The sequence below is a fragment of the Marmota marmota genome, unplaced genomic scaffold (assembly GCF_001458135.2).
Source record: "Marmota marmota marmota unplaced genomic scaffold, marMar, whole genome shotgun sequence".
NCBI lineage: Eukaryota > Metazoa > Chordata > Mammalia > Rodentia > Sciuridae > Marmota > Marmota marmota.
Window position 1 is genome coordinate 43106668 of NW_025999977.1, and position 24623 is coordinate 43131290.

Below are 24623 nucleotides of genomic sequence, written 5' to 3' on the forward strand. Positions count from 1 at the left end.
TGGGCAAGTATTCCCAGGTGCGTGGGGAGTGTCGTTAAACCAATGACTCTTGTACTGCTAAACCCAAAGCAAACAAACTTCAACGCACTGATAACCTGTCTACCCTAGCAAAATTGAACACCTCCTGCTCATGTGTTCCCCCATCTCAGTGGACAAGGACTCTGTTTCCTGAGAATGAGCCTCAAGGATTAAAGTTTAAGAACCCAAAGCACTGCAAAGATCCTCACAAACACCGTGATGGCTGTGCGGTCCTCACACCCCCCTCTCATCCCCCAGGAGTCAAAGGGCCTGGGGACTCTGGATCTCAGAGTCATATTTGACTTCTCCAGGACTGGGGACAGGCAAGCTGCTTTAAGCTCCCAGAGGCTGAGGTTCCGTTTTTCTCTTCCAGGCTCTGACTTGCTCCAACCGCCTCTGTCCTTCCTGGCATCCTTGCCCAACTCCCAGAAAGAAGTTTGATTGCTCAGATGGGATGGAGATTATGGTTACCCAGAGCCAGGATACCTCCTCCAGCCCCTGAACACCCAGCCATTGCTTGGGTCTGCCAGCTCTGAAGTAAGAGAATAAATATACATCCCAGTCGTCTTGACTTCCATCAAAAGGAGAAAGGCATTTTCAAAGGAATTTGATAAATATCAAATTGCCCCAGTTTGCCCACTTCCTGTGAGTGGTAGCCAGGGGCCCCACAATTCCCTCCCAATCATCCCCTGGAAGGGAGTCAGAGGGCACGTTCAATATGCTACTCTCCAGCTACAAGAGACCCCACCACGCTGGGCTGGAGTGAGCCTATAGCAGCAAGAAATCAAATGGAAAGTGGGTAGCCAGGCAGGATGTCAGTGAATATGTCCCCCAAATCCAAAAATAATAAAACCTTGCAAAACCATTTCCTTGGGCAGCTGCAGTAGAGGAAACTTCATGCTGCAGGAGAGAAAAGGGCTTTGGGGGAACCCTGGTGTGACCTCCTCCTAAGTCTAATGCAATTCTCACAAGCACTAAAGGGAACACGCTTGGTCGCAGGGACCTCTGTAGGCATTCAGCCCATTCAGTCTGATTTTCAGGATAATTTCTCTCTGAGAGTTCTGTATGCTCTGTCACTTTGAGCAATAGAAAGGGACAAAGTGAAAGATCTAGAGTCTTGGGAGGCACAGAGCAGGCTCACTTGGGCTCTGCCTGGAGTCTTCTAGGGTTATTCTGTCTAATACAACGCCTACTAGCCAATGTGACTATTTCAATTAAAATTAATTTAACTTAAATTGCATTAAAAATTTAGTCCCCCAGTCACACGAGCCACATCCTAAGCACTCGATAGCACTTGACAGCACAGTATAGGACATCTCCATTACTGAGGAGGTTCTGGGCTGTGGACAGGGCTGTTCCATGGCAGGGCTGTTCCAGGATGTCTCTGACCTTTCTGAATTTCCCAACGGAGGAGGCACTGAGCAAACCAGGTATTGGCCAGAGCAGGGCCAAGTCCTTCCACTTTGTTCTCCAACTGTGTAGCCCTTCCTGAGCTCTAGAGGAGGGGCCTCCTCTGTACCAGGGGATTTAGCCCCAACTTGCTGCTTTGCAGGACAGGCAGGGGACGCACCAGGTAGCAGCCTCGGGCCTGAATGGGCATTTGCTCTGATCTGCCACAGCCACCTGGACATCAGTGTACCTCACTGGGGCCCCAGCCCCCTAACCCCAGGTCACCGAGGTCAAGGTAGAAGGCACAGAATGGAGTTTGTAGACGGATTTCAAAGGAGGGAGATATACCGCTGCCCAATTCCCGATGTTCTGGTTTTGGTGGAAATTCTGGCCTCCTTAACCCAGAGATGACTTTTGCATCCCAAAACCAACCAACCAACCTATCCTGCTCAGTATTTGAGACTGAGAACCCACAGGATCTTGATCACTATCAGTGTGTAATTTTTATATTGAATACTAGAAATTTGCTACAAGAGTAGATTTCAGGTGTTTTTAACACACGCTCACACACACACACACACACGCACGCACGCACAAAGGGTAATTAAGTGAGATGATGGATATGTTAGTTGACTTGACTACAATAACCCTTTCACTATTTACAAATACCATATACCTGTAAAGTAAAAAAAAAAAAAAAAAGAAAAAAAGTCCTGGGATTTTGGCCTGAAATCCTGAGTTCTGGACCAATCTTTGTCCCAGAATGCTCTTCATTCAGTGCTTTAGCATGCAGGCACCTCCATGGTTGGTTCCCTAGATCTCAGTGCAGAGGAAACAACCCACTAGTAACTACCTTGTGCTCTCAGCTCAGGGTCCCCTCATGTCATCTGCACGAGCCTCAGCCTTTGTCCAGCCTCTTTCTTGGCCCACAGTTTCGTTCTCCACAGAGTTTCAGGCTACATGTCTTTAGGACCTGGCAGAAGGTGCTCTGGGGCCAGGGAACCTTCCCTGACTGCCAGCCCTCCATGCCTCTCCCTTCACAGCCCCTACAGCACCTGACTGGTCCTATCAGGTGAGTTCCTGTTTACCTCTGTAACCTGGGCACACAGGAGGCTCATCACAGGTGAGGGATTAATGCTGGCGTGCACTCCACAGCCTGTGTACCTGGAAATGCTCTGGGGGTCACAGTAGAGGGAGCTCAAGCTCTCTGCTTTATCCAAGGGGCAGGGCTGGGTTACTGCTGGCTCCAGGAAATCTGGCTCCCTCCCTAGTCCTAGTAAGTCACCTCCCTAGTAAGAGGTGACTTACTTTCATCTTGTGTTCAAGTAATTACAGCTGCTAAGAAAGAAACCAACCCAGCTGGAATGTGCAAGGCTAAAGGGAGTCAGGAATTTTGTACCAAGAGCGACAGCGCGGCTGGGCAGAGGTGGCTATGATTGGACATGAAGTCATTTCTAAAGGGCTCATGGTGTTTCTTTCCCTGCCCTACGAGGGCCTCATGATTCTTCTATGGCTGCAGAACAAATATAACTGTGACTTATGTTTCCCAATTTACGGAGCTGATTTCATGTGCTTTCAACAGGAATATGATATTTCTGACAATCACAATTCTTTTAGATACTGTGGTGTTTGGAGGGCAAATGTCCCATCTGCCATACGCCCTGATTTGTGTGTAGGACCTTCCAGGTATGAAAGACACTCTCATAGAAATGCAAATGGCAGCATGTAGGAAGGCAGAAACCTGAGCCCCTGGGTTTGCATTCAGTCAATAACCTTCCTGGCAGCCCTGCCAGGGAAGTCAGGGGAAGAGGGAGAGACGGAAAGAAATGCACAAAGCAGAGAGCTCCCTGGTCTGGGCTCTGGATGCCCTGGGGCAGCTCTGGCCCTTCCTGCATGTCGGAAGCCCCGAGTCCTTGCTTGCTGCCTCTTGAAGTGGGAGGTGTTGTGGCTGTGTGCTTCCTGCATACCTCTTTCCAAATTAAGTTCTTGCAATGAACTGAGCAGGAAAACTGGTTGTTTCAACAGTTTGGTGATGTTCTAGGCCTTAGATTCAGAGATAGAATGGAATCATGTGTGTTTGTCTCATTGTTAGGTTAGAAAACAGATCTAAATGTTGCATATATATTTTGAATTTCTCTAATGATGTATCAAATTGTTTGAGGTATCCAGGGCTGTGAAATCAAATTTCTAAGATCATTCTGGCTGTGGGGACTGCTGCTATGCAGACATCATAGCAGAGAGGGTAAGCTGAAGAGCTGCTTAGCATCAGGTGTGCAGCTCACTGCCCCAAGACCCAGCAGTGAAGCCCAAGCAGTGGGACACAAGCAGCCAGGTGGAAAGACCACTCACCTGAGGTCATGTCCTAGGTGACTGGCTGCAGCTTGGGCAGAAGGAAGAGTGGGGCCAGCAGAATCAGCAGCAGCTCCTGGATTTAGTTTATAAGTAAAAACAAGCAGTGGGGGAAGAACAGCTGGTGTTGAGTCTGGTGCTGGGATTAGTCTGCAACGCTAATCACAAGAAGTGGAAAAAATTAGGAGGTCCTGCCTGCCAAGGAGGTTTTCAAACACATGCGTGTGTAGCAGTCACGGCGGGATTAGGCTCTCCCAGTGCCAATGAAGTAGGTGCCCACAGCCACAAGCCAGAGCCCATTCCTGGGCAACACACCCGGAGCCCCAGTTCCACCGACACAACCTGAGAAAGGCCATCACTCTGTGGGAGCCGTGGGTGCCGTGGAGGTGGTATGCGGGCCATGCTGCCAGAGCTCCTTGGCGATATCCTGGGAGAAGCCGGGACCAATGGGCAGTGGGAGAGAGAATGTCCCTGGTTCCAGGGGATATAGCAGAGTTGACAGGTGCACTCGATGCTGCCCAGGGAAGAAGAGAATGAGCATGTACTTTATGGGTTTACATGAGATGCTGTTCAGGACTTCACAAAAGCAAAGGGTGAAGCCCAGACAGACAACGGAAGAGAGTGGCACCCTTCTGCAGCACACTGCCACGTGTTCAGGGCCAGCAGAGGCAAAGGCCTAGACTCATCTTGGTAACAGGCAAGGCATGGATATGACTGGGGGCTCCCATGACCTCTGTGGCCTGCTTCCACCTTGAGCAGTTGCCTCTAACCGTGGCCTCCTTCCAATAGCAGTTCTCAGAGCACAAGAGCCCCAGGGACTTGGACCTGGAGCTGAGATGGGAAGGCATCCGAGGAGATGAAACAAGCCTCCTGTCTCCCAGAACCAGGCCAGAGCCAGGCCAGTGTGAGACCAACATGAGTGGGACCCTCATGGAGCTGGGAGTAGAAGGAGGTGGAGAAGAAAAGTAGGTGACAGGTCACCAGAAGCCATCATGGACTAGATGGGAGCAGAGGGAGATCCCCAGCTCCAGAGTCACGACAAGGAGTCACCCACTCTACTGCCAGGCCTTCGGGTGAAACAGACTCCGTTCTCAGCCCTCTCTGGAGAAGACTCAGCAGTCTGCAAGGAGGTCCCTCCCGTCCTGGATCTTGGACAGGTGCCCGATGGATATTCATGACAAAGCACGGTTCTCGCAGCAGCCGACTGGGCTCATTCAGATTTGGCATGCACGGAGCTGGAAAAGATGCTCAGCCTGTGGCGCTGCTGTTCCCAAGCACCTTCTCCTTAAGGTCACAGGGAAGCATTCCTGCGGAGGAGCGACGGGGACAGATGTTCCCGAAGTCCTTCTTCGCCTCTCCGAGCTCCCCCAAACCCTCATTTTGGTGTTGCTATTTGCTTCTACAAAATGTGGAGCTTTTCAAAAGACATTCAATTTCCTTTGTTGCTATTCAGTTGCCATAGTCAATTAAAATCTATCAATGCCCCTGAATAAATTTGTGCTAGGTGAAGAAAGAGCCTCGGCACAATCTCTCGACATGATCTCTATTACCTTATGTTACTTTAATAGCTAGAGTAATAGTTTGTTATTAATGGAATTAAGCAATTTAGTTCAAGCTTCCCAGAGGTCTTATAAGACAACTATTATAATTTGTATTCTCAGATTTTCCATTGAGTAGATGCCATGTGTTTTACATTACTTGCTAATGTTTCGAGAGATAGCAGTAGTATATTTAATATCTGGCTTTGTTTAATGATTCTAAACCTCTTTCAATGTAGGTAAGTGCTGCTGGAATTTTGAGCAGTTTAAAAGTCTACACTGTACAAATAATTATCTTGAATATTATTCAGCCCAATTTCAATTTGTACTTCTACTTCTTCATCTATCTATCCTGAAAATTTGACCCCAAATGTGTTTTCCAGTTTTCTCAACAAAAAAATGATCTCCTTCCCTCCAGAGAAGGCCAGAGAACAGTGTACATGCTTCAAGTGACCACCCAGACAGACGCACACATGTGCACGGCACACACACGCACAGCGCACACGCCAATTTAGCATGTTTGAATAGAGTCATATTTAAACTAAGATTTCAAAAATGTTTCTCGATGGTTGCAAAACCTGTTTTTAGAAGAAATAAATGTATTCACTACATTATGAAACAGCTTGAGAAAACAAGATCGTACAATGTACACCATCTCTGTATTTAAATAGTTTCATTTCTATTCATGAGCTCCCTGATTAGATACATGGAAAATATCATCAGTAAAATATGAATAATTCTGACAAATTAATAGCCGATTTTTTAAAAATGAAAATATGTGTAAGCATCTCATTCTCATTAGATAAAGCCGCCATCGGGGCTATATGAAAATCGTGGCCCGCCTAGCCATGGCACAAATCCCTCTTAAGCAGCAAGCAGCAGAGAAAGAAAAGCCCCCAGCCTGGGCCCTCCCGGGAGCTGAGCTGGCGGGAAAGGGCAGCATTATTTGCAAGATTGGGTTGGGGCAAACACAGCCTGGTGCTTGCACAAGCGCTCTACTTCGTGCCATTCCACGAGGGAGGGAGGGCAAGGGCGAGGGAGCCGTGAAATGTTGCAGCAAGAAAGGACCTTGGAGATCATCTCATCCAACTGCCCATTACGCCCTGGACTATTTCCGTGGTTGAAGACAAGGGAAAGATGAACTTGATTCCCCAAAGGTTACACACTACGTCTGGGAGAGGCTGGACTTGAATTCTGGCTTTTGGGTCCAGAATTCAATGCTGTTTCTGCAGACGGCATCAAGATGAAATATACGTACTGGTTACATGAGTGCCTGTCATGTGCCAGCAGCTGCAAGGGCAGAGGGGAGAGGCACATTGACCAATGAAATGGTCCCCAGAGAGAGTGGGAGACGGGATGCCGTGCTGGAAGGCATGCTTTCTTTGAATGAGGAAGGCTGGTCTGCACTTGGCTCTATCACCTCCTTGCTATGGGACCTTGAGCATGTTACTTAATATTTTTGAACCTTAATAGATTCATCTGTAAAAATGTGAATAACTCCTGCGTGGCAGGGTTACTGCAAGAGGCACTCAAGAGGTTAAAGTTCTTTTCTTTGACACCAGCTCATGTGAAAGGAGGAATGCTGGAAGCGGTCAGGAGCATTGAGAGAGCTCCAGGAACTCACCGTGATTTGCTCTGCCCCTCTTGCTCCATGTACCCCTTTCCTTGGGACATCATCTCCCTTCTTCCTGCCTTTCCAATCAGTCTTTGAAACTCAACTCTGGGATGCACAGAGGCCCAGAACAATTGCTAGAGTTTTGCATCTGCATTACCATGGGGTTAAAGGGCCAGCCCCAGGTGGACCTGTCTCGTTTTCTTAGTTTCCTAGTTCCCACTCCAGAGGAGAGAAATATGATTATTTCAGCTCATTTCTTAAAGTCAGAACCAGTGGATCCTGTGTTGCTGGCCGGCCAATGGAAACACATCCTTGGCTTCCAGTTTCTGTCCTGGTATAGTCAGCTGAGGCTGGAGGGCTGGGTCACGTGTCCTACCATCAGACATCAGGGGGGTGGGTGAGTTGCAGGTATTTTCAGCAGGTGGGGTGGGCAAGGCTGGCAACCCCAGTCATGTCTAACACAGGAGGCCCTCAAAGGTTCATTTCCTCTGCTGCACTAGCGGTGTGGACAGCACAGCAGGGAGCAAAGGGAGGGAATTGTTGATTCCAACTCTGGAGGAGACCTGGTGGGCAAGTCCAGAGAGGGTGACGGCAACATCATTCCAGGCAGAAGAAACAGCACAGTGAAGAGGTCTGAGGTACTAGTGTGTGCTCGTGTGGTGTGCTTTGAGCACAGGGGAGGCAGGGGTCTGTACTTAGCCTGCAAGAACTGGGGAGACTGGCAATGTGACTGGGGGTGGGGAGAGTCTGCAGAGTGGACGGGAGGGGGAAAGTTGGAGGCTGGGAGACCTCGGCAGTTATCCGGGTCAGAATTGGGGAGAGCTTGCTGAAGGAATCCAAGAGCAGCAGGGACGGAGGGGAAGGACAGGGAGGGACGATTAGCAGACAAAGCCTGAGGGGTGGAGACGGACAGGTGACTAGAGACTGGGTAGGGGGTGTTGCCATTCCAGAGGTGGGGGGTGGGCAGGAAGAGGAGTGGGTTGAGGACAGAGGATGAGATCTCATAGCATCTGAGGGGCATCATGGTGGAGGGGCAGGTGGACATGTTGGACAGAACCCTGGGGACAGATCTGGGAGTCACCAGTTTATAGGTGAGGGACAGGAGATCAATAGCACCTGAAGGGCTGTAAGAGAGTGATAAGGGATTCAACTGCTCTGCTGGGATGAAAAGCAGCCACCTGAGAGTCAGCGGATTAGGAGCTGGCTGAGGGCCCAGCTGGTGGGCGCCTTGACCAGTGGGCGCTCTCAGCTCTGGGACTGAGACTCGACTGACATCCCCAGCCCCTTCAGTTTCCTGAGGCCACTGTGGACCCTGCTATTCCTTTCCTGGAGGGCCTCTGCCTCCTCTCTGCCTTCTCCCAAGCAGGAGTAAAGAACAGCTGGAGAAAGTCCTCCTGGACCCCAGCTGCCCTGAAGATCCCTGCCCGTCCGTCTGTGATTGCAGGCGTGAGAACAAGCTCAGGGGCTGCTGTCACCCACATGCCCACCTGCAGGGTGCAGGGACAGGAAGACACTGTCTGGTCATTGGAATCTTCTGTCCTATTAAGGGCAATGGGCTTCCATAAAGCAGGGATGGGGGCTGCTGGTCTCCCCAGAAGCTGGGCAGCGCATTTCACCTTTGGATATGATGTGAAGAAGGTGGGAGGGTGAGGCCTCCTGGGCCAGCCCATGGTGGCCCTCCTGACCCTATAGTTATCCCTGTGACCCAGTTCTGGCACGAGGGGTTTAGGCTGGGAGCCCATCCATTTAACCAGTCCTGAAAGGAAGGTGGCGCATAAACTAGCATTAATATTGAACGCCTGCCGCTGTGTTTACTTTCATAAGTCCCAACTTCCCATAAATCCAAGTCAGAATCAATCATCTTTTATGGAAGTTATTAATGGCAATTCCATTATTTAAATCCAATCAATGAAGCACCCCTCCCCCCACTGTATGGGAGCCAAGTAGTTTCGGCGGGGGAGGTGGTGGTGGTGGTGAGGGGGTTTGACCAAGTGATGGAAAAAAAAAAGTCAAATGACCTTGGTCACATCTCAGTATTACATTAGATAACTGCTTAGGAAAAAGGATTTGGTTTCTCTCCATTTCTCCTCTAGAGTAGGAAGGTTTTAATTCCGATGGCCTAAGAAAAATAAAAATCCTTCTCTTGCATTCATTATGTGCTGTCCGAGTGCTGTCAGGGTCACTCAGCGTCATTGCTTTTTAAACTCAGTAACCTAGCTGTCTCGATCTACCACTTCCCAGTCAGATTTTTTTTAAGCCATGAATCCAAATCTTCCAGGAACTGGCTTCAATGGTCTACAAAATAGCCAACCTTTAGCAGAAAGAAGTGTGTGTGTGTGTGGGGGGGGTTTCTATTCCCAGAAGTAAAAAGGCACAAAACAAGACAAAAGCTGACTGGTCCAGGAGATCAAGAAGCCAATGGAAACTTCCAAAGAAAATATGAACCTGCACAGGTACCCTTGCTAGGGCGGTCCCCCTTCCCATGGCTGTTTACGAAGTGAGTGAATGGACTACGGGATGGGAATTCCTGATTCACCATCAGCTGAGGCAGGCTGGGAAATCCAGCGTAAGTCATGTGCACGGGGGTGTATAACTAAGGGGACTGTCCTTTCAAGCCCAAACGGGGACCTGGCGTGGATGAGAATTCTTACACCACCTGAAAGGCCTCCCTCTTTTCCTCGGTGACTCACTCCTTCCTTTAGGACTAGACAGCCCCTCCTTGTGACACGCTGGCTCCCTGGCCAGACCCTAGCCTTGCCATTTTCAACTGTGCTGCTCCAACACATGCCCTAGCCCCTCAGGGGCCACGTTGGTGTTATGCTTGTAGAAGGGTTACTGCCACCAGCATGGCCCCTTGGAATGGAGTGTTGTCTCATGCATCCGTCTGAAAGCTGTTCTTGGGAGGAGGGAGGAGGGAGGCTTCCTTGGGGACAGATTCAACAGGACAGGATTCTGAGAACGCTTCAGCATGGCAGGAGGTACACTAGGACTTGTGACTCACCCTGCCTTTGGAGGCGGCTGGGGACTAGCTGTTCTCCATTTCCACTCAAAACAAAACAAGGGAAAATGGGCTTAAATTGCAGCAAGGGAGATTTAGGTCAGATAGAAGGAAAGCCTGCAGGACTCTGGGAGCTGATGGAATTTCTTTCCCTGGAGATCTTTGGGAAGAGGCTTTAGTGACAGGGACGATTCATCCCCAGGGCTTACTGTGGAAGGAGGAGGAAGGCAGCTGGCCTCACAAGTCCTCCCTCCCCTCTCCCTGACTCCAAGCCTGCCATGACTTCTTTTCCAAGAGCATCACTTAGCGCCCGCAGCACCCTCCCTGAGCAGGGGAAGACGCAGTGCTTGTGAACACGTGCGTCATCCTGCATCTTTTCTTGGGGCTGTCAGAAGTCGTACTTTCGGTTATAACTCACAGAAATGCCATGCTCTCTGCCCTGTGACACAAGATTCACTCCTATGGCCGAGAACTACCCTTACCCCTGTTTAAATAATAGTTTTGTTCTCTGTCAGTCTGCAACCAAAGCATTCAAATCCTGACCTGACGGGCAGGAGCTGCTGACCACAGAAGTGGGGCTCCCTGACCTCCTTGGCACCTGCCAAGCCCCAGAGGAAGAGAAAGTACCAGCACCTGGAGCAAGACCCTAATGGTGGATTTGGGGACATGCTCCTCCCTCTTCTTTGCAAGAGGTAGAAGGTTTCTATCAGTCCCCAGAGATTTCCACAGGCAGGCAAGGTCAGAAGTACTGCCAAGCCTGGAGGCAGATTTGTGGCCTGCCTGTAGCTCAGGTGTGGGACTTTCTAGATGTGGTTTCTTGCAGGCGACACTCCCTGCTCCATTTCCTCTCCTGCACTTGTTGTTCTCGCTCTTACTTTGATTTATGGTGTCTTAATGTGTCCTTTTAAATCCCTTGCAGTCCTTTCTGGAACTCTGCTAGATTAAACAGAACAGAAAACTTATGCTGTTCCCTTCCCTGGGCCCAGCTTCTGCCCCAGTACCTACCCCTCTTCCCTGGCCCCAGATCAATGGCCTATGTTCTGGGAATCCCATTTGGGGGAATCGCAGCCGGTTCTGCCAAGAGCCCTCCAGGGCCTCATAGCAGAGGTTTGGTGAGTTCACAGCATCTATGTGCTGGAAGGAGGCTGGTGATGGCCAGAGAAGGCTGTCAGTGTCACTTGTCCATGGATGGCCATGCTACCCTTCTGTGCCCTCCTGATCTACTCCACTTAGCTCTGCACCAAATAGCATGCAGAGCTGGAGGGCAGAAGGCAGGGGATGCTCAGGGTGGAAGATCCCCCCATTCTGGAAGCAAGGAGCTTAGGACCAGGACAGGGGATATGTCATTGTGGAAGGCTGCCAATAAGTCAGGGCCAGACTTTTCAAGAGGCAATTCTGTTCAAAGGGACAGGAGGATTCCAGCTGTTCTAGAAAGCAGCAAGTGACCCATTCACCTTCCCATGCCTTGGCCAGTCCTGACCACTCTGCTGACTGTGGGAGGGGAGGTTAAAAGGCCAGAAGGGGCCTCACCTCGGGCTGGCTACTGCAGTTATTGAGAAATGAGCATTCCTGAGAACCACTGTGGCCACTTCTAGCACATGGTCCAGCCGCAGTGGTTTATGCTACATTCCAGATTGTAGCATCCAGCAACCCCACCCTGTTCCTTACAGTCTCAACTCAGAGCAGCTCTGGTTGCCTACAAAGGAGTATGGGGTCCTTTTGAGACTCCAGGCCTGGCAAGATTGCTGAAGCATGGATGCCAACCGTGTCTGCTGGGCCCCCACCTGGGAGAAAGAAGATGAGGGTGGAGTACGCCCTGGCATCCTCCAAGTCTGGAGCCCCTGGGGGGACCTCAGAGGAGGTCTCTGGAGTAGTGCTGGCCTTGCTGGTAGGGTGATGGTGTGAGTGGAAGAAGGAGTGCTTTCAGCCTGCAGCCAGGGTTCAGGGCATCTGGGTCAAGAGCCCCTTGGTCAGGATGGAGTTCCCCAAGAGAGCATGACCAGAGACTGCAGTCTCTCCCGTGGCAAGCAGAAATCCACAGGTCCACCGGAAGATGGAAATTCAGGGTTAGCATCTTGAAGACACTAAGCCTCTCCTGACCCTCCCCAGTGCCTTTGGTTTGGCCTCCAAACACCACTAAGAAGCCTATTGACCTAGCTAATTGGCCGGTCAGACAGATGAAGCTGTGGCTGTGCCTTTGTGAGCCTGTCTGGGTAAAGGAGGTCAGAGGGGGACACAGGCTTCCCGTGCTCACCGTCACCCTGGAGAGGCACAGTCATATAGACAAGGGCTGAAAAAGTGAAAAAACGCTGTGGATCATAGTAGCGGGGAGTGGGACACATTGGCAAGAGTGACAGCTCTCATATCATACGAGCCTTACTTCCACACCCAGGGTTTTCTGATGAAAAGATCCTGGCAAATCATTTAGCCCATCTAAGCCTCAGTTTACTCCTCTGTAAATGGGACAGCAACGTATCTATGTTGGCAGGGTTGTGGGGAGGACCCAGGAGAAGGCACATTTGCAGACTGCTCAGCACAGCCGTTGATGCTTGGCCCTTGTCACAGACACTGTGCCTGAGCTCTGAGCTTGGGAGCTTGCCAATGCTTTGGGCCAGCTGGTGGGGGACAGCTTCAGAGTGGAGGCAAAGCTAACACTAGAGGCCAGGAGGAGCTGCCTTTCAGGCCAGAGCTGATCATTGTGAGGCCCTGGCCCCCGCCAAGCCTCATTCTAAATGGATTATTGTTTATTGGCGGCTTATCCTATCTCTCGGGTTATGAATTATTTACCAGATAATGACTTCATAATTGTTAATGAGAGATGCCCCAAGGACGTGCTGACATACCTTCTGAAGCCACGGTGCTAATTGTGGAGTCCCAGAAGCTCCCATGTGGTCATATCCAGAGTGTCACTCTTAGGGACGGAGCCTGACGGGCTCTCTGGGATTGGTCATGATCTAAACCCCTCATGATACAGATAAATAAGAGGGAATCCAGTGAGGGGCAGTACACACTTCCAGGTCTCAAAGGTGTTGGTGGCAGCCCCAGGTGGGATGGGACTGCCACCTGATGGCCATCTGTCACTGTCTGGGTTTAGGCTTCTGGGTCACTCTGTGGGCTGAGCAGTTCAGGTCCTCTTAGGGGTTGTGGGGCAGATAAAATGGGGTGTGATAGGTGCTTGGAGATTCCTCTCCAGACAAGAGTAGGACCCTAGCCAGGGTGGCCTATAGGAAACTGGAACAGGATAGAGTCCAGTGGCTGTTCAGGATAAAAGGGGCCACCTACCTGGGAGCAGAAGTCCCCTGCTGACAGAACACATTATGACTATGGGGGGCAGGAGGTGGACACATGGACACCTCTCTTGGGAAGTGCATTTGGTTCTGAAGAGGGCAAGAATTAAGTCCATGGGTCTGCTGGGGTCCTTGCCCATGAGGATAACAATGCAACCCTGTATTGGGCCACACTTGGGGTGCTCCTCCAGGCACTATACTATGCTCTCATCCCCATGACCACCGCATGAGGTAGCCATTATAACCCTTATTTTGCAGATGAAGAAACTGAGGCCCAGAGGGTTAGATGCTGTGCTGCTGTCGCGTGGCTGAGAAGGGGCAGCACTGGGAAGAGGATCCAGGAAGTCTGGTTCCAGCAACTGAGCTCCTGACCACCGCCCTCTGTAGCTCACTAGAAATATTTCCAGGATGAATGAATGAATGAATGAATGAATGAATTGTGAAGGCCGTGAGGTCTCTTGGAATGTGGAATGCACTCTTTAAACATGGTGGAATGTGAAATTGAGCATAGTGAGACCGTGGTTCCAGCAAGGTCTGGGGAGGCTGTTTTCCTCTTAAACTACAGACTGTGCTGGAACAGTTTAAAAGAGAGCCCTGGCTGGGTACATGGTGTCCCCAGGGGGTGGTGGCCTTGGAAGGGCAGGGTTAGTGCGTCACCCACCCCTACTGCTGTAAAGTGGGCGTTGCGAGCTGCTCTCATAGTGTGGCAGCCCCCTGGGCATACACGTTAGACAGGCTGAATGAACTGCTTCCCATCATTCGTCCATCCCAGGAACATTTGCAAGCCTTCTTTGTGCCAAGCCTTGGGGAGGGGCCCAGAGACTGAGTCCTAGTCGCTGCCCTCCAGAGTGTTCTGTGACAGGAGGGGAGTGGGTGGAGGGCTGGGAGCACAGCCAGGGCTCCCGAACTGAACTGAACTGACGTTCCTGCGTGAGCTCTGCTCAGCTTTGTAAGGCTGCTTTCCTGGCCCTGGGGTGTGCCCAGGAGTTGGGGGTTGAGTCTGATGTACCTTGGAGGCTAAAAGGACAGCACCAAAACTCAGTGCCAAGTGGTGCTGGGAGAGTAACAGTGTCAGAGCGTCCCAGCAGGAGGAAGAATTCCCATGGGAGTACTCTTCCAGGAGACAGAGCTGGGGGAGGCTTTTCTTCGAGACTCCGCTTAACAAGACAACCTGCTGACTTGGGGAGTGTTAGCTGAGTCTGGATGGGAGCAGAGGCCAGGCAAGCCCCGCTGGCCTGGGTCAGATTTTCTTCTCTGATCCACACACAACAGTGGCTTCGGCTCAGTGCATACCTGCACAAGATGGCAGAGCACTCCGAAGGCGTGTTAGAAAGCCTTGAACTGGTCCTAAATAAATAATCACACTGTTTATTCTGGGATGGAGAGGCAGCACACCTCCTCTGCACGCTGGGGTGGCGGGGCGAGGTTCTCAGCCTGGCTGGCAGGGTTGCTTCAAGCACATCCTGAGCACTGGCTGCAGAAGGGAACTTGGAAGAACCTGCTTTGACTTCCATTTCCCACATTCAGCACCTGCCTGGGTACCTGGGGAAGGATGGGGGGCAGGTTAATTGTTGCCTCCTGTGCTGTTATTATACTATTTTGTAAAAGCAGAAATATGCTTTTAATGATTTTTGTTGTTGTTGTACCTTATGAACCAGATGCTTATATTTAAATGAATTGCTACAAATCAAAGGAAGGACCCACAGGGTTGCTAGGCTGTGTCTTGTTTTACATGGGTGAATTTGAGTTCCATGAGTGAGGCTTAAATCTCCCCCCTCATCTTGGCATCCAGTTCACATGAAAATGCCTACTGGCAGCTGTAACGGATGAGCCTCCGAGTGGCGGATGAAAGTGGGAGCGAGCGGAGTGCTCTCCAGCCTGACACGGCAATTTGGTTCCAGGTCCTTCAGATGTAAGCTCTGGGTCAGGGATTTTTCCCTCACATGGTCACTGCGCTCATCCCAGTGCCGGCATTATAGTAGATGCTTAAGAAATATTTGTTGAGCAAATGAGTGATTCTTCCGTAGCACTTTGTATAAAGTCTTCCTGTTAGATTGATCATACATTATTATAAGAATGTTTAGTTTCAGGTCTCCCAACTGGAATAGAAGTTTCTGGAAGACAGAGCTTTTGTCTGAATTCTCTGGCCCCCAGATCTGGAATAATACACAACGTGGCTGCCAGTAAACATTACAAGGAATGAATGAATGTTGAGACAGCCTGGGTTCCCTAGGTGCTGGCTATTCTACAGCAGCCTCCCCCGCCCCCGTGTCCTGGTACTATATGTCTGAGGGAGGGGGAGGGAGGAGAGGAAGGGGAGAGAAACTTATGATTAGAAGACAAAAGCTCAAAGTATTTTCAAGCGGCCTTTAAGCATCAGTAAATGAGATCATCTACAAGAGACAGAAGTCCACAAGTTTTAGGAGCATGGTCACTCAAAAAATGCACACATGGTCCTTTCCCTGAGCAGAATGCTGGCAAGGCTGCTATTATTAGCCTATTCATTGTTTTGTGCAAATTAGAAAGAGATGCCCCTCCTGGACAAAGCTCACAGAGCCCAGGCTGGGAGTCAGCCCCCGTGCCTCCCCTGCCATGTGTCTTTAGTAGGGGACAAACTCCCAACTGTTCCTGGCGGCTCTGGCCACTTGGGCAGGTGCAAGGTAAGGAAGGAGACAGTCTGCTTGGAAAATCAAACTTTGCCACAAAAATAAACTCAGAGGTTTGTGGATAAGCTATTTCTGGCCCAGGTGCCAAATGAGGTTCTGCAGGCAGAATGAACTGCCGCATGCCCTCCACTCACCCTGCCAGCAGCTAGGTGGAACTGGTTGCGTGCACACTGGTCCTCAGCTCCTGCTTCCGGAAGTGGGGAAAGTTTCACCCTGTGCATCTCCTGCCTTCCAACCACTAGCTCCACTTGCTATTGGGTGCGGGGCTGAGTGGAACAGATCAGGAGGGCACAGAAGGGCCAGCCACGGGCAAGTGACACTCTGACAGCCTTCTCCGGCCATCACCAGCCTCCTCCCAGTCCCACCTCAGCACATAGATGCTGTGAACCCACCAAACCTCAGCTATGAGGCCCTGGAGGGCTCTTGGCAGAACTGGCTGCAATTCCCCAAAGTGGGATTCCTGGAACAGAGGCTACTGACCCAGCTCCTAGGACTTGGGAAAGCTAGCAGGTGGCCACCGGGGCAGGAGCTGGGCCCAGGTCCCAGCCAGGGAAGAGTGCAAGGTTTCCATTCTGTTTGTTTTCACCTAGCAGAGCTCCAGAAAGGACTGCAGGGGACTTAAAAGGATACTTTAAGACATCGTAAATCAAAGTAGGAGCAAGAACAAGTGCAGGAGAGGAAATGGAGCAGGGAGTGTCGCCTGCAAGAAACCACATCTAGAAAGTCCCACACCTGAGCTACAGGCAGGCCACAAATCTGCCTCCAGGCTGGGCCGTGCTTCTGACCTTGGCTGCCCCTTGGAATCGTCTGGGGAGCTTTACAAAAATACAAATGCCTGGGCCCCCCTCCCGGAGATCTTGATCTAATGGAGCTGGTAAGCAGCCGGGTGGGAGGATTTTTTTTTTTTTTTTTGGTCTCCCTTAGTGACTTTAACACAGATGTGGAGTTGAGGGTTAATGTTCGGAGGACTCAGAAGGGGCAAACAAAAAGCTGATCCGTTATGATCCTCATGTATGAAATGCCAGGACGGTTGCTTGGGAGAAGAGAATGTCTGTGGTGAAATGAGAGACATTTCTGCTGGAGTTCTAGCACAAGCGACAGGATAAACATGAGCTGCCAGGAAACCCTCGGTGTGGGCCCAGCGCTGAGATCTGTAGGGCAGCAGATGCCCCAACAGCCCACAGAGCTGGAGTGGGGTCAGAGACAGGGCTGACAGCATAACACTCTCAAGGTACCCAGCTTGGGGATGATTTGATTCAGGGGCCAGACTTTAGAGTAGCTGACAGAGTAGAATGAATCACACATCATCCAGGAATCTCGTTTTGTAAAATCTCTATAACTTCCACCTCAATTCCTTAAGGTGGAGAGCGGAGGAATTTGGTAACACCTTGAGTTGAGTCGACAATCCTTCCTCCTCGTGAGAACACTAAGGGGAATACCTGGGGGAGGACCCACCCCAGTTCCACGTGCACAGAGGGCCAAGCACTGCTATGCTGGCAGGCCCAGGAGTCTCTGCTACTTGCTCAATGCCGGTCTCCATTCAATCTCTCAGTCTCCTCCTGAGTGGTAGGAGGGTCGTGGTTATTCCCATTTTACAGATGAGAAGACTGAGGAAGGTTTCATGGGGCTTGCACAGAGTTATGGGTGGATTTGGGACTAGAAGCCAGGGGCCTGCCTCCTATTCCAGATCCCCTCCGCCCCAGTGTCCGTGAGCACACTGCAGTTCTGTGATCTCTGGAAGGAGAACGATCATCTGATCTTACAATGCATGCCTGCATGTACCTGGCCCCGCTAAGGGCCTGTGAAGGACAAAGGGCAGTGCCTTGTCCTCAAGGAGCTGATGGTCTGGGAAGGAAGAGAAGCCCCCTGAGGAAAGGAGACAGAGACTCAGTCACAGCAGGCGGAGGGCAGAGGCCTCCCTTGTGAAGGGATTCACAGACAGCAACGATGCAGCTTTGTTTTGGACAGGCTGAGTCTATCATGGAACTGGACGGGCAGGTGACAGGTGCACAGGGACCGAGATGCCATCCGGGAGTCAAGGCTGGGGACAGCTAAGGCAGAGGGAGTAAGAACAATGGCAGGATGGAAAGCGGAGGAAGACCTTGAAGCAGGCACACTCTCACGCCCATGGGAGCCAGAGCGCGAAGTCCCCATGAGTACAGTGACAGTGGCGGGAGGTCCACATACCCAGGAAACTAGGAGAGAAGCAATTTGTCCATGTGGAGGTAGACAGGGCCCTGGGGTCTCAGGGACCCTTCAATGGAAAGAGGTAAAGGGCAGCAGTCAGGGAGCGGCCACAGGAGCTGCCTGGCCAGGGCTGCCCCCTGGCTCAGTCCAGCTGAGGGACTGTGCCCTGCCAATGGGCGTGGACACATGGATTTCTAAGGTGCCAGAAAGCCCAGAGGCTCAGCAAAGGAGGGGACTGCAGAGGTCCCCAGGGCAGGCCAGGAAAGGCAGCAACAGTCTGAGGATAAGTGGGCAACTGAATGCACACAGCGTTCAGAGCCGCACTGGGAGGTCACGTGCACTGAGGCCCATCCTGGGGTGGGAGCCACAGTGGCAGGATGGAGATGGACAAGGAGGCAGCAGAGACCAAGAAGGCCACAGAGAGGAAGAAGGCCTGGAGGTCTCAATGAAGCAAGGCGGTCCTGGTCGGGAGTGAAGTCACGCGGAGGACAGGAGTGTGGTCAGAGAGGACACCTGCAGATCGATTTGGGGGAAGCGAAGCTGCGGCAAGTGAGGAAGCCCAAGGCGAGGCACAGGGAACAGCTCCAAGTCCTGCTGTCTCTGGAGACGTGTGCAATGTCCTCCAAGGATGCAGGACACACAGGGCATTTTGTTTGCTGAGGGTAGGGGCAAGGGGTCAGGACAGGCAGGACTGAGATGGTCCCACGGTCCTAGTGACGGAGGCAGGGGCGGCTGCACCTGGCGACTCCTCAGAGCCCAGGAGCCTGGCAGCCGCCTTCCATCTGTTCCGGGGGCTGGGGTTCTGCTGGTACCATCCTGGGAGCAGCCTTTGGTTCTTGCCCTGAGTCCTCTGCTTATTGTCCCCTGTGGTGCAGAGTTAGATGTCACCCCTGATGACTTGTTCTGGGCCCTTTTTGGTTACTTGGGTGCTTTTCGTTCATCAGACATTTCTGAAAGGCAGATAGCTTTGGCCTGGACTGGCCTGTTGAAGCAGGGCGCGCAGGAACCAGGGAGCTGGCCCAGTTTCCACAGTGAAGCGGTAGCTGCTTCCGCTGGTCACCAGGGGCCACAGTGGGCCACCGCACCTTTTTGTCCTCCCAGAAATCAGTGGAAGTCCTGCTCAGGAGGGAGGAGTGCACCTCGCACTAGGCCATGGGGCATGGGTGCTCTCAGGACAGTCCTGCCTGCGGGCAGGGGTAGGTTTTCTCAAAGTGCAGAGGGTGCTGGGGGAAGTATAGAGGGCAGAACACAGAACCCACCCTCCAGGACCTGGCCAGGTGGTAGGGAAGACAGACGGGAATCTGCGGCGGGGACCTCTGTCTGATGCTCACAGAGTGCACCCTGTCAGGCATGCCTGCTGAGACCACCTTCAGGATCCCCCCATCAGAAATCTATTCTCATCCAAGGTTGGGATGAATGAGAGCCATGTGTCACTCTGTGTGGGTATCAGGCAACAGAAGGCCCCAAACTAAGAGTCGTCGTTTAAGGAACCAAAGCTCATTGCCCTGGGGCCTCCTATCCCCTTCCTCCCTGCCACAGTCACAGCCGGTCCCCCATGAAGCACAACTCCCAAACCTTTTCTCAGATGCTTGCTCCTCTCTGCCCTCTTGGAGCTGGGAGGGCTACTGTCACCAAACTCAGGCTTCGCTGTCATGTTTCCAACTCCCCTTCTCTGACCCCACAGTCTCCAGGGCCAGGGATAATGCATGAGCCCAGCTGCCCCCAGTCAGTGGTGCCATTAGGCCTGTGCCAACAGCCCACCAGATCCCTAGGTCAGGAAGCCATCTGTCCTCCTCTGGCTGCCCCCACTGGGCTTCTGGGTGGCAGCTGGCAGGAGGCACAGTTGGGTGGTGGGGGTTTTTCCCTTTTGGCAGCTGATCTAGTCCCAGTCTGGAGCCTCCTTCCACTTCCTGCTGACAGCCTCGGCTACCCCCAGCTGGATCCCAGAGCTGCACTGTCTTCTTTCTGTATAAGGTTCTGGGAGAGATGGGCTACCCTCAGCCTCACCATCTCTGAGTCCAAAGAGAAGGCTCTCTGATCAGCAGAGAACCGGCACATAGAAGACCCCTACTGACTTTCCGCTCTGCTCTGATGCAGAGGAAAGCTGGGGTGTAAGTCACAAGCCGGCCACAGGCAGATGCCAAGAGGCTTCCTGTCAGCATGCAGCAGTCCTGGAGCCACTATGGTCTGTGCCACCCAGCACTGGGCCCTTGTATTCCTGCAGACCCATGGCCCATGGACTTCTTTCCTTTTTTTTTTTTTTTTATATTGAGGATTTAACCCAGGGGCAATTTACCACCGAGTCACATCCTCAGCTCTTTTTATTTTTTATTTTGAGACAGGGTTTCACTAAGTTGCTTAGGTCCTTGCTAAGTTGCTGAGGCTGGCTTTGAACTTGCGACCCTCCTGCCTCAGCCTCCTGGGCTGCTAGGATCCATGGACGTCGTCTTCTTCTTTTTTTTTAGTACTAGGGATTGAACTCAGGGGCACTTGACCACTGACCACTGAGCCACAACCCCAGCCTTATTTTGTATCTTATTTGAGTTGCTTAGTGCCTCGCTTTTGCTGAGGTTGGCTTTGAACTCACGATCTTCCTGCCTCAGTCTCCCTGAGCTGCTAGGATTACAGGCATGTGCCACCTCAACTGGCTTGGGACCCATAGACTTCTAAATGCTCAAGTGCTGCAAGGAAATGTGAGGCTGGGCCAGCTGAGCCTCAGCTGTCTTAAGCCCCTCTGTCCATTCCCCCACTATCTTGGTTCATTCCAGCTCCTCCCCCTTTAGCAGTAAATGGGTGAGCACTGGCAATTCCAGCTGCAGGCTCCGCTGCTTCTGTGGGCATATTCTGGGCCTGCTGGTGTTAGAGCAATGCATATTCTTTACGTAAGATTCACACCCTTACAAGGTAGGCCAGATTCTCCAACCAGGAGTGGTTGCCTGATCTTGAATTTCAGAATTCACAGTAAAACTATTAGGCCAGATTTAACCCAAGAAAATAATCAAATGATTATGCAAAGTACATGGGCAAAAATGTTTCTTGTGGTATTATTTGCTACAGCAAAACATTCAAAACATGCAAAATGTCCATCATTTGGGCATCAAGTAAATTATGCATATTATTGTATTCATATAATATGAAGCCTTGAAAAATGATGACATAGATCACTATTCACTACTATAAAAAGGTGTTTTCACATGTATGGTTGAGTCAAAATAACATTTTTCTGAGTAGCACATACAGTCTGATCCATGTATGCGTGTACATATAGGCCTGTGTACACACTAAGATGATTATATATGGGGAATATAAGACATTTATGAAATTTTAGGTACTTCTTTTATGTGTGTGCACACTGAGGCTTGAACCCCGGGTCTCATGTATACTAAGTACTCCTTCTAACACTGAGCTGCACCCCCTGCCCTTAGGAAGCTGTTATCTTTTGACAATGAACAAAAAAATATCTTAAAAATCTTTTAACGATGAACAAATAATAAGTGAATCATACACCAGTGGTAAAAATCTTACCAACCCCAAAGAGTGAGGCCCTGCTGTATTTCTCCTCTTCCCCAGACACTCAGTGTGCGAGGAAACAGGCAGCTGTGCCCAGGTTGGGTGCTTTTCTTATTCCACGTGAGCTGAGCAGAGAGACCTACCTTGCGCCGCCCGTCTCTGGCAAGCTCAGGATTCGTCCCCAGGATGCAAAAACCTTGACGGCCACCAACACTCAGCCAAGTGCGAGCATCACGGGGAAGCCAGACAGTCTGGAAAGAGAGGGAAAGAGAGTGGGGTTGGGGTGGGGAACAGGAGTCACTTTTTGCAAAAAGACCTATTTTGAATTCCAGTGTCTTGGATGTCCCCACCCTAAATGGATGCTGGTCTCCACCTCGTGTTTTTCCCAGATGCTGGGCCACCTCCTGGGGACCATCTCTACTGCTGTACCCTCAAGATAAGGGGGCACAACAGGCCCAAGCAGTACCTGAGAGGAGAGGTGTCTCTCCTCTGTCCCCCAGCCAGCCAGCCCTGATCCCCATCACTGAGCCATTAACACTGGATAAGAGGGAGAACAATGGCATTGCCTTCCACCTAATCCAAACAAAGAAACTCCAGCCATGGGGAAAAATAAGAAATTCAGGTCATTAATGCTGAAAAGGACACAAACTTGAGAATTACAAAACCAAATCATTACTTCTTTTAGACAATGGGTAAGAAGACCTTGAGGAGGTGAAGGATGGGTTCCTTAGAGAGAATTTAAAAATATATATATATAGATTTAATACCTAGTAGAAAGAGGCTATCTATTATGGGGAGGCAGGGCCATTCCACGTCTGCTCTTTCAAATGTAATATATGAGAAAGCCATCGCCGGGCTGGGAAATGGCATCCTCCCCTGCAAAAACACGCCACTGTCATTACCTGGGAATCAATATATTTTTTTTAAACGGAATGTATCATTATCAATTGATTTTCCTTTTTCCTCTTAGCCCTCCAGGGTCCTGGGTAGCAGGGGAAAGCTTTAATGTGATATGAAGGATTTGGACAGGTAAGTAAGTTATTGTAAACTAATTCCACCTCATGGCCAGCTTCTCTCTGACAACGCCACACGGGTCTCTCTCAGGTCCTCTCCACCGGAGCTCTTTCAGCTGCTACTGACAGGGACACCCGTGAGCCATATCAAATAGCCATTTGAAAGCTGGAGGTGGCAAAAATATTACTTTTCCCAAGGACAAAGTGTTCTCTTTATGATTAAGAAATAACCTCTGTGGGGAGGCAAAGTAAGCCAAGGTCACCATTTAATTCTGACACGGAGCCAAAGTCCCAAGTTCATTTCCTGTGCCAAGCCTGTGTGATGCATTCAGGGACATAGATCGCTTTGGCCACAAGGTATTGGCAATGCCGGCGATTAGAAGATCAATATATTTCTGGGAAAGATCTTCAGCAGATGGGTGTTGGTGAAGAGAGAGGTCTGGAAGAGGGTGGTCACACCATTTTTAGGTTCTTGTGAATCTCATTCATTCATTCAATAAGCACTTATTGAGTGCCTGCTGTATGTTAGGCCAGGTTCATACTGGGAATGCATGCATGAATGAAAATATTCCTGCCCCTGTGGAGCTCATAGCCTAGTGGGTGAAAACATGCAAAGAATGGGAAACTTAGGATAAGTGAAAATTCTAGAGCACATGAGAAGGTTGTAAGCACTAATTGTAGAGATGAAACAGAGCAGGGTGGGCAGTGCATTTGGGGGTTTGGGGTGCAGGGTAAATAAGGTTAGGGTCAGCCCCACGAGTCATGACAATTGCACCCAGTCTTTTTTTGAAGGGTTTTGTTACATTTCTGAGAAGAATGTGTATATGAAGAACTGAGACAGGAGAAAGCATTGATTCAATCTAATGAATCTATAAGAGAATTTGGAGAAGGTGGAAAAGATTACCTAAACATATTTACAAACTGGAAACTATAACCAAAATAAGCTGGAAAAAAAAAAAAACCTGTTAACTCTTCTGAAGAATCACCACAAAGATTACTTCCATGATTTTCATTAAATAGAGAATCTCAGTGGCCGGGGGATCCTTGCATGTAGAATAGAAATAAGGGAATTCTCCTGACTGGTCCTAGCTTGGTAATTTCCCTGGCTTCTTAAAAAATATGGGTCATGCAGGTGTTTGGGGCAGAGGGAAGGGACGGAGCAGATGCCTCAGGGGAACACGACTGTGTGTTCCAGCATCAGCAAGGAGGCCACTGTGGCTGGGCCAGGGAGCTTCCAGTGGACATGAAGCCAAGGCCTGCCTGCGTACCCAGACTGCAGAGGGCCGTGGAGGCCACCGTGGGGCCTGTTAACTGAGAGCAGAAGTTCCTGGTTACCAAGCTTCAGAAGGGGCTCTCAATCTCTCGGGACAAAATTCTCAGAGGTCAATGACAGGTTAATTTGCGTTCCTTCTCCTCAACCAGATGGCTTAACCCCTCTGGCCAGCTAACGCCTGCATCTCAGGTTGGAGCCCGACTGTGCTGAATGAACCCGGTACAGGCCAGCGGGAGCTTGTGGGGACAGCGCTGCGGAAGGACCACAGGGCAGTTTACAGCCTGCTGTGGGGACAGCAGCCTTCCTTCCTCCTCTGAGGCCCAGAGGCAAGTTCTAGAGATCACTGAAATGAAAACAAACCACATGCAAAGCTGGGTTCTTTGGGACCTTCTTCAAATGTGCTAATGCAAAGGTCCCGACACGCATGGACACGTGGGCCACTATAGGCTATGCTGGATCGATTCAATTTATCCAGGTCTGCTTCCTGGGCTCCAACCCTGTCCTGTGTTCTGGGAGGCCCACCTGACCTGCTTGGAGGGCATCACTCAGCTCTGAAGCTCTCTGATTTCTGGTTAGGGTCAGTCCACACAGGAAGTAGCAGGGGATCGGGGGCTAGTGGTGGGGACTAGCTACACATTGTCCTCCTTGCCTTCCTCCCTGCTATGTCGGCCTGGCCAAGTCCCTCGACTGAAGGTCATGGGCACAGGCTGCTCCATTTGCCTTTCTCTCTGGGTTCAGTAATAGCTTCCTCCCCTTACCTGCTTAGGCTGAGGCAGTAAT

The 24623-nt window shown here is 50.8% G+C and overlaps 1 protein-coding gene across 2 annotated transcripts in view; it reads right to left on the reverse strand.

Annotated features, from left to right (window-relative positions):
- Positions 1-21843, reverse strand: part of Klhl29 (kelch like family member 29) — a 203656-nt gene extending 181813 nt beyond the window's left edge. Inside the window, exon 1 of one of the 2 annotated variants that reach the window (XM_048804756.1) lies at positions 21701-21843. The gene's annotated coding sequence lies outside the window, so the exon portion shown is untranslated. The remainder of the gene's footprint in view (positions 1-21700) is intronic. The other variant, XM_048804755.1, reaches the window with a different exon arrangement.
- Positions 21844-24623: the final 2780 nt, after the last annotated feature.